This window comes from Electrophorus electricus, chromosome 6 (assembly GCF_041902795.1).
Source record: "Electrophorus electricus isolate QZ-2024a chromosome 6, ASM4190279v1, whole genome shotgun sequence".
NCBI classification, from domain to species: Eukaryota; Metazoa; Chordata; class Actinopteri; order Gymnotiformes; family Gymnotidae; genus Electrophorus; species Electrophorus electricus.
The window spans coordinates 35,194,556-35,205,490 of NC_137502.1; the positions used below are offsets into that span (position 1 = coordinate 35,194,556).

At 41.0% G+C, this 10,935-nt stretch overlaps 1 protein-coding gene across 6 annotated transcripts in view; it reads right to left on the bottom strand.

Annotated features, from left to right (window-relative positions):
* The window catches only part of il2rb (interleukin 2 receptor, beta), a 7,234-nt gene extending 6,594 nt beyond the window's left edge, over positions 1–640 (bottom strand). For 3 of the 6 annotated variants that reach the window (XM_027031890.3, XM_027031892.3, XM_027031891.3), the window contains exon 1: positions 490–640. The gene's annotated coding sequence lies outside the window, so the exon portion shown is untranslated. The remainder of the gene's footprint in view (positions 1–489) is intronic. The other 3 variants (XR_014124312.1, XM_027031888.3, XM_027031889.3) reach the window with 2 other exon arrangements.
* Positions 641–10,935: the final 10,295 nt, after the last annotated feature.

A 10,935-nucleotide genomic window follows, 5' to 3' on the forward strand; every position in this document is an offset into this window, starting at 1 on the left:
TACTTCAGGCAAAGTTGCTTGACCGTGTGTGTGTGTGTGTGCATGTGTGTGTGTTTGTGTAAGAGTTTTCAGCAGTAATTACACAGGTATTTTAAAGCAGAGCTAAACAGTATAGCGGTAGTGAAACCAGTATAGCGGGAGTTCAACGGCACGAAACTGTAAACCTGACAACGGTGGAGAAAATTCCTGAGCATAGGTGATTACTGTGCACACACATACACACACACACACACACACACACACACACACACACACACACACACACACACACCTAAGCTCATGCAGTCATAGTGAAAACATTCTTCTCAAAAGTACGATCATTCCTTCTGGCTCTTGTACTGACTGACATCACTAGTGCTGAAAAGCATCACAATTAATGCACGACTTCATTCTTTCCCCCTCAGATGTCCTACCAGGCTTACAGCAGGTCTATCTACTGAACTCACCAACGTGTGTGTGTGTGTGTGTGTAAGGGTGATGCACACTCACCGGTCACTTGCAGATGCACACAGACACAACATTCAGCTGGGCATATATATATATATCCTTCCAAATGACCCTTATATGACTACGACCCCCTCATCTCTCTCTCTCTCTCTCTCTCTCTCTCTCTCTCTCTCTCTCTACCCTCCCTCCCTCTCTCCTTCTCTCTCCCTCTCTCCCTCTCTCTCTCTCTCTCTCTACCCTCCCTCCTTCTCTCCCTCCCTCCCTCTCTCTCTCTCTCTCTCTCTCTCTACCCTCCCTCCTTCTCTCCTTCTCTCTCTCTCTCCCTCTCTCTCTCTCTCTCTCTCTCTACCCTCCCTCCCTCCCTCTCCCTCCTTCTCTCTCCCGCTGTTTAACTCACTCTGTCTCTTCCTCTCCTCTTGTGCTGCCAGCCTCTCCCTTCACGTCTGTCCATTCTTTTATCTCTGTGTTGAGTCTGTTGTCTCTCTGATACTAGAGAGAGAGAGTACACAGCCTCTTTCCTCCTGAATTGATCGTGGGGTTTCATTGTCATGAAACCACCATGCACTAGATGGTGGTTAACGTTACTTTAGTTGTTCATATTTTTAGAGGTAGAAGCAAAGCGTCAACAGGGAGCAGCCTTGCAGGTGAAACCCCGCCCCTAAACCGCTCGCTACAGGGTTATGGAGGTTCAGTGCCTTCTCCGGAACTCTTGAATCGTTGGAATGGTACAATTAGCTGCCTGGACCCATGCTAAGCTCGCAGCAGAACACAGATCTGGTCTAGGGTGAAAAAAAAACAAATAGACGAGGACCACATCCTGTTTCAGACATGCATGACATACACATGTTCACTCTCAACCAGGCTTATAAAAAAACACACACATGCATGCACTCACGCGCACACACACACACACACACACACACACACACACACACACACACCCGGAGAGAGACTGCTGTAGTAACTGCATTGTTTGTGAAGTATATCTGACTGTACAGCAGGGTATGTGTAACTAAAGGGCAGAGCTACTTACTGCTTAAAAGGTGAGGAACATTTCACAATCTCCCACAAGTCTTACTCACAAAACACAAATTCACCTTTCTACTGCTGTGAGCATAGGGCACTCTTCTTTTTGCTTGTGTGTGTGTGTGTGTGTGTGTGTGTGTGAATGCATTCTGGTAAAGGTCACCGTCTCGTTTTCAGTGACGGAAACGAGAATGTGGGTTTTATATTGACACAAAACAAGTCTCCAGGCCACAAAAAGAGTTGTGTGAAGGGGCTTCAGTGTGTGTGTGTGTGTGTGTGTGTGTGTGTGTGTATGTGTGTGTGTGTGTGTGTGTGTGTGTGTGTGTGTGTGTGTGTGTGTGTGTGTGTGAAAAGCTGTTTGAGGAATCAGACAGAATGCAAAGTGTATGAGTTTGCATATAGTTTGCATGAGTTTCTATATAAAGTAGATCTAATTTATATAAGAAAACAATATTTCTGATCTCCACGGTGCCCATAACTATGTGTCTTGGGTCAAACAGACATGTTTAAAGCATGCTCAAAGCTGCACACTGCCATGGTTACATTGTGAGGAATGTGAGAGATAGCAACAAATTGCTGGTGTCATTTCACTCAGTACTGAAGGGCCTCACTGAAGCAACAGCCTTTAAAGTCAACTCACACAGAGTTTCCAGCACACAGAACCCACCTGGATGAGGAAACAACTGGAACAACTGAGACCACCTTGACCTTTCACCTTACTTGACTGGCACGCAAGACTGTTCCACATCTGAATGATGAAGGTCAGAGTATGCGACCCTGAGACTGCATTCGCTGGCCCCCAGCTTCACCCTCACTAACCAGAAGAGGCGTGGTGTCCTGCCTGGCCCGGGGTTTCAGAAGATGTGCCTACGGCCTGTGCAGCCTGTGCACAAGCAAACGGACAAGTGCAGTTGTGTCCATGACAAAAAACAGCCCTTAAAGTGAAAACCCTAGCAGCAAACCCCAAGGAGAAAAACACAACCAAACAAACCAGATAAAATCCCACGTCATCAGAGGTATACCTAGCTGAAATGTGCTCACTTATAAAAAGTTCTCCACCACACTCTCCTCACATTCAGAGGCGTTTCACACTTTCCATGCGTCACTCACACATCTGCCCTGCAGGCCAGTCACACTTCTGCCCCTCAGCAGGGTCACACTGGGCCTTACGCCACCCCATCACAGCAGTGCGGGTTTCATAACCATGGACACACTCCTGAAGGCCTCTCAGTGCCATCACACTTCACCATTTGTGAAGCGTTTTACAAGTTAGAGTGCAAGGAGTGAACACCAGGGCTCCGTCAGCACCAAGTGCAAGGAGTGAACACCAGGGCTCCGTCAGCACCAAGTGCAAGGAGTGAACACCAGGGCTCCATCAGCACCAAGTGCAAGGAGTGAACACCAGGGCTCCATCAGCACCAAGTGCAAGGAGTGAACACCAGGGCTCCGTCAGCACCAAGTGCAAGGAGTGAACACCAGGGCTCCGTCAGCAGCAAGTTGACACATAATGTACAGGCCACAACGAGATGTGTTGCTTTAGCATTTATGATTATTTCTCAGTCTCAACAGAAGTCTCAAACAGAAAGTACAGGAAATATGTATACAAAATAAAAAATAGACAATTTTCAGAACACAATTGCTTCTGCAGGTATATAGTATTCTATAGTGTGACCTCTGTTGGCATTAAGCATATTTTGAACTCTTTTTGTGAGACTGTCCTGAGATTTTCAGATGTCATTTTCTGGTACCATTCAGTGTGTGTGTGTGTGAGTGTGTAAGTGTGTGTGTGTGTATGTGTGTGTGTGAGTGTGTGTGTATGTGTGTGTGTGAGTGTGTGTGTGTGAGTGTGAGTGTGTGTGTGTGAGTGTGTATGTGTGTGTGTGTGTGTGTGTGTGTGTGAGTGTGTGTGAGTGTGTGTGAGTGTGTGAGTGTGAGTGTGTGTGTGTGTGTGTGTGTGTGTGTGTGTGTGTGTGTGTGTGTGTGTGTGTGTGTGTGTACATCTTGTTGAGAAGCTTTGTATCAAAAGTAGTAGATTAAGGTCAGAACAGAATTCTTCAGGAAGGTTGATCTCTGGGAACTGGGAGAGAGAGAGAGAGAGAGAGAGAGAGAGAGAGAGAGAGAGAGAGAGAGAGAGAAAGTGGGTGGACGAAAAAAGCAGAGTTTCAGTGGTTTTTAAGATAAAACCACGTCAGCTTTATGTTCCGATGTTACCACATCTTACAGTGAAAAGGCATCAATCACAGACATTTCCACATCATGCTTCAGCATGTTGTGTTCTTGAGAAGTGGGTGATGCGTCTGTGATATTACTATGTGACAGTTGGTAAATATGACCAAAAAAGTTTAAAGATTCAAATCTTTCAATCATCACTGACACAATTGCACTCTTGTTTTATTTTGTTGTTGTTATTGTGTTTTTTGTTTGGTAAACTTTAAGAACAGGAGTTTCCATCAAGTATAATGAAAATGCATATAATTACATGGACAAGCATAGTAATACTAATGTATTTTTAAAAAGGACATATTTTTCCTATGGTTGCTGATTTTTAAAGATTCATGTAATAATTAATTTACTATTCAATCATCAGCATAGTTAGAATTTTGGATGTCCAGATCTTGAAATAATAGGACAATTTTAAACAGTTTTTTATGAAACAAATTTAAATTACTCATACATCCAAATTGTTCATGCATCACTGCTTTCCAGTGGATGGCTAGTAGCATCATACACCCAGTCATGTAATTTAGCATCATATATTTCACTGGTGTAAGTCCACTGATCTTCAATTTGTGGCCACTAGAATTATAGACCTGATTTTGTATATTAGTGTATGAATGAAATTCCCCCACACATTACTGTCAAACCTTGAAAAAAAATGTTTAGAATAGTTTTTTATTGTTTGTTTAATTGTTATATATTTGGAGTTACTGAAGATGCAAAATTACCTCCAACAGATGTCCATGGAGTATGTCAAGATAAAAACATCTTTAAGAAATTGGAATGCTTGAGGCAGAATGGTGAGGTAGAATGGTGAGGCAGAATGGTGAGACAGAATGGTGAGGTAGAATGGTGAGGTAGAATGATGAGGTAGAATGATGAGACAGAATGGTGAGGCAGAATGGTGAGACAGAATGGTGAGACAGAATGGTGAGACAGAATGGTGAGGCAGAATGGTGAGACAGAATGGTGAGACAGAATGGTGAGGTAGAATTGTGCCACTGGGACATTTTTCAGGCTTTCATCAGTTCCCTTCCAGTGATTCACAGGGGCTCCAGCCCATGCACTGAATGAGAGGGGAAGGGATACCGCCCAAAAACACACCACCCACAAAACAGTCAAATACTACTACGTAAACAGTATAACTTACAAGCGCTCTCTACTTAAATAGACCAACTGAAGGTGAACACCACTGCATTAGTGGTCCCTTGAGGTTCCTTAAACTATTTTGTGATCTTGAAATGATGAAAGAATTGAAAGAAAAACACCTTTAGCATTGGAGTATTCCTTCAAATAAGTACTACCTAAAAAAACACGCCCACAGACTTTAAACACACCCACAGACTTTAATCTTAAACTTTATATACACCCACAAACATACACTCCCACTCAGGCTGTAATGGGCAGTTCAGGCCTTCACCTGGAGCTCCAGCTCTGACTGAACAACTAGGACCTCCATTGTCTCACAGCTCAGGGTGAGATTTCAATCAAAGTCTCAGTAGCTTTCAGAGGCAAAGTCCATCCCAGAATCAGCAGCAGTCATGTTAGCTCTGTGTTAGTCTGTGTCTGCCATGTGCCATGTACCACTCCCCCACCCCTGTGTGTGTGTGTGTGTGTGTGTGTGTGATTTTCCACTATATATATATATATATATATATATACACACACACCACATTTAGCACCATTGCTCAAGTATTAAAGTCACCACCACATATATACAACACGTGGTATTTACAGACTGCAGGAGCTACGAGTTTATGTAGGTGAGAGATTACATGTCTGATAAAGATGTCAGTGTAACCACACACGCAACCTGCTGGGGGAGGGGTTAGAGAGAGGGAGAGAAAAGAGAGTGAGATTAAATACAGTATGCCCTTTCTATTATTGTGTGGACTGCAGTATGAATTTTCGCTTTCATTTCAATTTTTTTTTCATTTTGGTGGGATAAGTCAGTGTATTTGACTCTCTATCTCCCTCTTCAGGCAGGAAAAGGGCATAACAGAGGAGACTATGTCTAGTGCAATTCCACAATGAACATTGCAATCATTGTCATTATCACCATTATTTTTTAAACATGTTAACATAATCCTTGCAGAATGACTTAATATATTATTTTGGGTTTTCATTCAAAACTATCAAAGATGAGTAATAACGAGACACCTCCTTCATATACTAGGCCAGGGGCTGTGAAACACAGGGACTGTGGGCCGACACTCGCCTGATTATGGATCATTTTAAGACCTAAAGTAAAACTTAAAGTATCAACATTACAAAGGGAAAAATACGTAACCTCTGTTATTCCAGTAGGGGGCAAAATAGAGTAATAAACTCATTGCCCAGTTATAGGCAACTGACAAAACATTCATTAGCAGTCTAAGCATTTGGAGACCAAGGTGCATCACTGCATTCTCGCAAGGCTGCCATATGCAGGGCAGTGGAGTGATCCTAACACGTTTTCTAAGTTTATGTTATATAATAAGGCCTACCAAACTTCAGTATAGATTTTATTATCTGAATCTCTCAGACCTTGTACCAGATGCCTTTGGGTTTGAGGGTATGGTGCAATATTTGTTCCAAGAATTGCACCAAGAGCAGTGGTGTCATTCTTGGGATCTGTTGGAGCCGGTATATATATATACACACACACATTTCTTACACACACACACATTTCTTTATCTATTTTTGTTTCTTCTCTGAGAAGAACCCCACTGCTTATTTTATTTGGTAGAAGCTTTGCAGGATAGCTCTGACTTCCCCAGGTGCTCATACCTTTGTGCATTAGCTCACAGGCAGGTGTCCTGGTATTTCTCCAACTTCTATTATATCTTTCATTGATTGTTTGCATCACTTGGGAGTGCCACATCTATTATCAGTGCTGTTTCCTGCATCTTATCTGCAATTTGTCTGATTGGTTTACAGATCATTTACGGACATTTTCAGATTCCTTGGTGTCCACATCTCATAGGACCTGCCATCACCTGTCAGCACCTTTATCACCTCGGGCACCTGAGGGACTTCAGTCTGTGCTCTACCTGGCTGAGGAAGGGGGAGCTCACCTGGACCACTGAGAGCATCCAGATAGGAAGCACCAAGCAGAATAGGTGGGTTCTCCAGATGGTGGTGCGTCCAGCTGAGAGCATCATCTGGGTCGAGCTCCCTGACCTGCACTCTGTTTACAGCAAGCAGTTCTGGACCAAGACTATGCAGGTAGTAAGGACCTCAGCTATCCCAACGACTCTTCTCCCTAGTGTCATCAGGCAAGCATTTCCGTACTTGAGGAGGAGTCCCACAGGGCCCTCAGCAGGACAACAGTTAGTACTGATACACGCAGACATATACATACACACATCATTGTGACTGAACATTCCACACTGATATAATTACAGACATTTACTACTCTATCATCTATCAGCTCTTAGTACCTCCATACTGCAGAGCCCACACGCCTGCACTTTCATACTTTAACCCCACCCCTAACACTTGATTTTCAAATTTTTATATTATCATATTTATGTTGCTCATTTATATCCTTACTTCCAAATTTCCTAAATTCTTATACAACAGATTTATATGTTTTCATATTTGTAAATTTTTTATTTCCTTTTATCTGTTCCTCTGTTTTTTATGCCACGAGACAGTCAAAAAGCATTTCAACACACTGCAAGTTTTATTGTGTATGACTGTGTACGTGACAAATACATTTGATTTGATTTGATGTTAATGTCATGTTAACAATAACGTTTGCGCGTTATTTGCTTTTAGGGCACATATAAATGCTAATGACAGTGCAATTCCCTGTGTTTTTCAGAGTTTTTCCTGATACTCTTAGGGAGTTTTGTCCTGGCCACAGCTGCCTTTAGTGTGCTTCTCGGAGGCTTGGACTAATACATCTTTAAATCTACCTTGTGACAAGAATCTGCTTTGTGGATACTTGAAGAAGTGCTATATAAATAAATGATTATTAATTGATTGAGCAAACAATAAAGAGGAATGAAACAGCAGTCAATGTTTACTATTGAGGGAAGAGACTGTTTTGATGCTTCTGATATGTTTGCCATGGGGGAGTGAGGAGGGCCAATGCCAACACACTTTGTTCCACTTGCTCTTAAAAATCTTATCTCCTGAACTAAATAACTCATTGGTACAAACCACTGAAAAAAATATTTATCAGCGTAAGTCATTCTTCAAAGTTGAAGCTCTAGCAGTAGTAACAGTAATGAATAGAGGATTATGTTATGTGTTAAGAGATGACAGTAAATAACATGCACTCTCAACACATTTCATTACAATCACCTCCAATCAGTGACCACTTTGTTAGGTGTATCTAACAAATTGGCAAGTCATCTCAGTGGTGAGAAGATACACCAACATTAAATATCACTGTGTAAACAACAATAGTGATGTTATGAAACTTGCTAGAGTCATATGACAGGCAGTGATTCCTGGAGGGATGAAATGAAACAAATGTGCCACTGTAAAGTTGTTAGATGATTGTTGGTAGATGTAGATGACAATCTAGCTGAAGGGCAGTGGTAGCTCAGTGGTTAAGGTATTTCACTTGTAATCAGAAGGTTGCTTGTTCAAGCACCACCACTGCCAAGTTGCCACTTTTGGGCCCCTGAGCAAGGCCCTTAACCATCAATTGCTCAAGTTGTATTGAGTCATAATTGTAATTGCTTTGGATAAAAGTGTCAGCTAAATGTCTCATAGGATCCCTTTGCTGTTCTGAGACGGTTAATTTAACTTCCCATACATTCAAGACTCAACATTTTTATTGTCATACACAGCAAAAAGTTAGTTACACTGTACAATGGAATTCTTTTTCTGCATTCCTTCTGTGCTGGCAAAGAAAAATATAAAATATATAAATATTCTGAAAATAAAGCAGGATATAAAATTAAGGGTCTTTAAGAAAATAGAAGCATACATATGAGATAATATATATGTTTGTATTAGGTAGGCAGTATTAGCATATGCAGTAAAAGACATTTGAGTATGGATTAGTAAATGCAGAGTGCTCATTGAAAGGTAATGGCATACTAAGAGCAGTAAGATATGAAATGTTCTTGGGCAAAAAAAAAAAAAAAATTCACAGTAAAGCGTTCTGCACATGGTGTACAAATAGAGTCCAGAATTCATCAGCAAAAAGCATGTGTGTGTGCATTGAAGTGCATCACAATATTTACAGTTACAAATATTGTGTCAGTGGTAGTTGTTCCCCAGTGTGATGACCTGTGCCCAGAAGCTGTTCCTGAGTAGTTCTTGACTTAATACCCCTGAACCGTCTCCCTGATGATAGGAGTGTGAAGAGAAGGAGTGTGTCCTTCATAATGATGTGTGCTCTTCTGATGACCCTGGTGTGGTGAATGTCCTCTGGTGAAGAGAAGGCTGCTCTGGTAGTCTTTATCACCCTCTGGAGAGCCTTACAGCCCTGTGCAGAGCAGTTCCCAAACCAGACAGTGATGCACTTGGTGAGAGCTGGCATGCCAAACTTCTTCAGTCTCCTCAGAGAGTATTACGCAAAGGGCAAAAATGAGATATTCTTGTTTCATTCTCATTTTGTTTCATAATTTGTTCTAGTGTTTAGTAGTATCTCCAAGGAGTTTTCCAATGGGAAGCTCTCAAACTATTCTGTTATTAGGCAGATGTACATGCCTGCTTAACATAACAGATGCCAGAATAAAACCAAAAATAGCTTGGCAGAGTTAACAAAGTGATGTTTAACATTAGTTTATGTTACAGTTATTCGTGTCTGCAAACATTCACAGTACATAATCATGACCTTTTATACTATGTGCCAGTTCTGCTTTAAAATGACATAAAATGCTGAGTTATGGCCAGCAAATGAGGCTGGGTCTGCTGATAACTGAAACTGTAAATACTGAATTATCACCAGACATTAAGGATGTGAGGAGCTGTTGATAACGGAGTAAAGTCCTGGCCAAGCCCACTGTTTTACTTTCATTTAGGGCTCTGCTGACTAAATGTGAAAGTAGTTTTAGAGTACTCTCTGCTCTTCTGATCGGAGATGGTCCCTCTACAACATGAGTTGTAGATCTCAATGCTTTGTCTGATCCTTAACAAACTTAATGTCCAGGTACAAGATGCGTCCAAGATTGTTAAGATCTTGAATAAGAAAAGCAATTGGACAACCTAAAGAAAATCTGTGCCATACAAATCATAGTATATATGTACATGTAATATCTGAATAAATCAAATACATGATATTTAGTTTGTTTTGACATGTATATTGTATTATATATTGGATTATATTTTAATTTTATAAGATATAGACCCATGTATGCATTGTATTTCTGTGTTTCCCTGAAGAACAAATATGTTTTTCTCCACTGCAGACTACAATTTCTTTGCTGAGTGATATCGGCTTATCAGATCATTGCATACTTGGTATCCGACAACAACAGTCAAAACCTCTGTAGCAATTTCCAGAAGAAGGAAAGGGAATCATCTTGTGTCTTTGTATCACATCTATAAATCCCTCAGACAGCATGGCTTATCGATCTGGCTATTACTTCCATCGACTTTGACTACTTCAGTAGTTTCATTTAAGTTGGTGGAATTTTGACTTTTAAATAACAGTGTGTGTATGTTTTGCCAAGAGTTTTTCTTTTGGTAGTTGGAGAAATGTTGGGAAAGGAAAAGGTGTAACTGATTTCAAGGTATTAGGATTTGTGTGTTAGCTACTGGGGAAAAATGTCTTCATTCACTATTCACTCTTTGTCATTCATTGTTTTTGTGTTTCATTCAAATGACTACAATTTTGTTTTAAATGGTACTGATAACATGATAACATGTGGTGTGATTAAATGTATACTTGTGGTTATGCCAAAACTGTTTAGTAGATATGCAATTTATGTTAATCATGTGAATATGGTGGTTTGCCAAGAGTTTTTTGGTAATTGAAGAAAATGTTTGGAAAAATTGCAAAAAGAAAAGTTGGATCTGTGTTAAAGGTGTCAGGATTTGCATGTGTTTGAATAAAAAGCAAACATTTTTTTCAGAGGATTTGCACCATATAGCAGTGCTATGCTGAGCACTGCTTGCTGGTTTGAATTTTGTGTTTATTCTGCTGAAAGTCAAGGAAGGGGGGTTGTTAACTTGAATACAACAGCAGTGTTGTGGGGACGCACACACCTGTGGCCACAACCTGGCTGCTGTAGTGTGTATGTTGTATTACTCTCACACGTAGTACACTATAGAAACAGGGAACACTTCAATCATCTC